Below are 3,320 nucleotides of genomic sequence, written 5' to 3'. Positions count from 1 at the left end.
CAGTTTCTGTTCACAGGGATGCCATTGCTGTAGTCCAAATGTGTCTGCCAGAACTCACAATGGGGGGAAGGGGGCTTTGTGACTATGCAGCCATGTTGGCAGCTGGGACCTTTAGGAAGGGTGCGGCTCCAAGGACTCTGGCCCTGTTGTCAGGTTGTTCTCTAGGAGGTCTCGGCTGTCAAGGGTGATCCACAAGGTCTGAAGGAGCTGCTCATGGTGGCTATCATGGGAATGGGTTATAACCACAGAACAGATTTGTCACCAAAGCAAGCTGGCCTGCACTCTTTCTTTCTCTTTTACCTCATGAAACCTTGAGATGGCATAGCAAGAAGGCCAGCCTCTGGTATTCTGTTACAGCATCAGAAAGCTGACCAAGACACTAGGAGGTGGTGAAACGGAGACCGGAGCTCACGGGCAATCACTAAAATGATAGTTACTGGGTACCAACCATGCAGCCTGTCTGCATTGTGCTGTAAGTATACAGGATGGGAGGCGCCCCAGCATCAACAGCTCCCTCTTTAGATATCAGAAGGGTCTCAGCAGCTCTGTGCAGCTCCTTCTCTGTGCCTCCTCAGATCTGCTTGCCTCCTTCTTCCATCCTACTCTGGCATCCTGGCTCAACACACTCAGTCTCCAGAGCCCTTCCTGTCTGGGAGATCTCAGCAGTGGGTCCCAGGAGGGTGTACCCCAGGGCACACATGACACACACAACCCTATCCCTCCCAGGAAGGCCTGGATGCAGTCTAATGTCTTCCCAGCTCCCCATTGGCAATGGCGGCTCATCTTTAGGAAGCTGCTGATGGGTGGGGTGCGTTCCTCAATATTGAGGGGGGCGTTGTCTTGGGGCTTGACTGTGTTGTGTTCTTGGGTTCACTGTCCACTGTGGCTCTCATGATTATAGGCACATGTCTATGGAATGTTCTTCATTTAAATTTCCTCCAGGGAGGTGTTCTGTCCTGCTCACTCAGGCAGCCATCAGGAAGACCACAAAGTACAAAGACAAACACAGCAGGCATGGCTGCCCCCCCCCCCCAGACCTCCCAGGCATGGAAGTGGAGCCCTAGCCGCAGCTGTGGCCATGGTGACTTCTGGCAGTCCTCTCCCCTCACAGGCTCAGGTGGCCTTCCCTTGGTATCAAAGGTGTGGGAGAGCTTGGGTACCTTCTTCTTTATGTAAGGCCACTAGCCCTATCTATAGCCTCATCTAAATTAAGTCACCTACTGTCTTAGTTAGGGTTTCTATTGCTGTGAAGAGACACCATAACTATGGCAACTCTTATAAAGGAAAACATTTAATTGGGACTAGCTTACAGTTCAGAGGTCTATCCCATTGTCATCATGGCAGGAAGCACACTGGCATGCAGGCAGACATGGTGCTGGAGGAGCCGAGAGTTCTACATCTGGACTGGTAGGCAGCAGGAAGAGAGAGTGATGGTAGGCTTCGCCTTTTCCAAACCTACTTTATTTGGGGTTCTTTAAATGCTTATACCTCCCTTCCAATCCACGTACCCTAGATAGGAGAGAAAGGAGGTTTATAGGAACAGGAGAAGTAGACCTTGTTGAATTCAGTTCCTGGGAGTGATTTCCCCTAGCCTAGTCAGCAAGATTTCAGCAGACCAGCAATTTCACCAAAGTTGCTGCTAGAATCTGGAACAGCAGCTGGAGCCTGGAGCCTCAAAGTCTTCCCTGGAGCGGTCTCTCGAAGTGGAGCGATGAACAGCCAAACAATACCAAGACCCAAAAAGCCCCAACCTCCTGTTTTGGGCTCACATATATATGTCCTCTCAGAGTCTGTACAAGGATGTGCTTCAGCTGGCAAAAACCAAGCACTCTCCCACCCCTGCCCCCCAAAAAGTGGTCCGACTTCTAAGTGGATAAACATCACCTGTTCTCTCAGAAGTCTGTTCCCCATCCCACACTTGGGATCAAAACAAAAACATGTTTACATCCAATACCTATGCCACACTTGGGATCAAAACAAAAACATGTTTACATCCACTACAAAAGACGATGGACCTTGGCTTGAGCTTTTGAAACCTCAAAGCTGGCCCCCCACTGACACACCTCCTCCAAGGCCACACGTCCTAATAGTGCCACTCCCTATGATCCTATGGGGGACCCCGTGTTCATTCAAACCACCACACACACAAAGTTCCTGGCTCTTAGTATCATCCCTCCCTAGGTTATGATGGCACCAATGTGGTAGTGCCCTATGGGTACCAGAGCAGGACCTCTGAAGGATGTGTTTAATCTGATTCATCTACTCATGGTCCACTACCTAAATCACCCATCCAGACCCTGGTGAGCATCTGCTGCTAGGCAGGGCGCAGACCTGTGTTTAAGGTCATACTCTTCAGGTGCCCACAGAAATACACACTGCCCTAATCGCACAGGAAGGGGAACATGGGGCGGCGGGGGGGGGGGGGGGGGGGGGGGGGGGGGTGGGGCGGCGGTTAAACAAAACAAAGGCAGGTCTGGAGAGATGGTAAAGCACTTACCATGCAACTTCAAGGACCTGAGTTTGAGCTGCAGAACCCACGTTTAAAAAAAGCATGACGTCAGAGGGACATCTGTAGCTGCAGAATGGAGGAGGTGGAGTCACGGAGATCTCTGGGCCCAGTGACCAGGCAGCCTCACTGAATCAGCAAATCTCGGGTCTTAGAGAAAGATCCTGTCTCAAGCAGGATGGACGGCTCCTGAGAAATGACACACTGACATATGCAGGGTCGCCAGCTAGTACCGGAATTCTATTGACTTCCCAGCCTGCTAGTATGAGGGTCTAAAACCCCCAGGGCTCAGTGAGCAAGTATTGTGGTGGTGGTGGGGGGAGGGCTCTTTTTATTAGACGTGGGACAAATGGGAGGAAATCTCTGCCAAGAAGTTCAGAGAGAATGAGGAGGAGGTGCAAGGGAGTGAGTGGGTTCTCTGGTATCGCCTGAACGCACTGCCTTCTAGAAGCTTCCTTACGTTCAGTCTTTCCCCATCTGGTTATTTCAAGGCTTCTGGCCCAAGTGGCTTGCATTTCTATGTGCTTGCTGTTTTGGGGCCTGTGCTGCACCTGGATGGCTTATGATATATGTATGGAATCATGCAACGGTAGCCACAATCCACTGGAGGACATGATTGGTGCCTGTGTGTGAGTACACATGTACTCGTGTGCCCACATATGTGCAAGTGGTTCAGCTATGGGTATCTTCCACAATTATTTATTTATTCCCCACCCTGGTTTGTTTCTTTTTGTCTTTTTCTGAGATAGGGACTCAGTTTGTAGCCCTGGCAGGTCTGGAAGTCGCTATGCAGACCAGGCTGGCCTTGAACTAA

Source organism: Acomys russatus, chromosome 19, assembly GCF_903995435.1.
Source record: "Acomys russatus chromosome 19, mAcoRus1.1, whole genome shotgun sequence".
Classification (NCBI taxonomy): Eukaryota; Metazoa; Chordata; class Mammalia; order Rodentia; family Muridae; genus Acomys; species Acomys russatus.
This window is presented reverse-complemented; position numbering follows the sequence as displayed.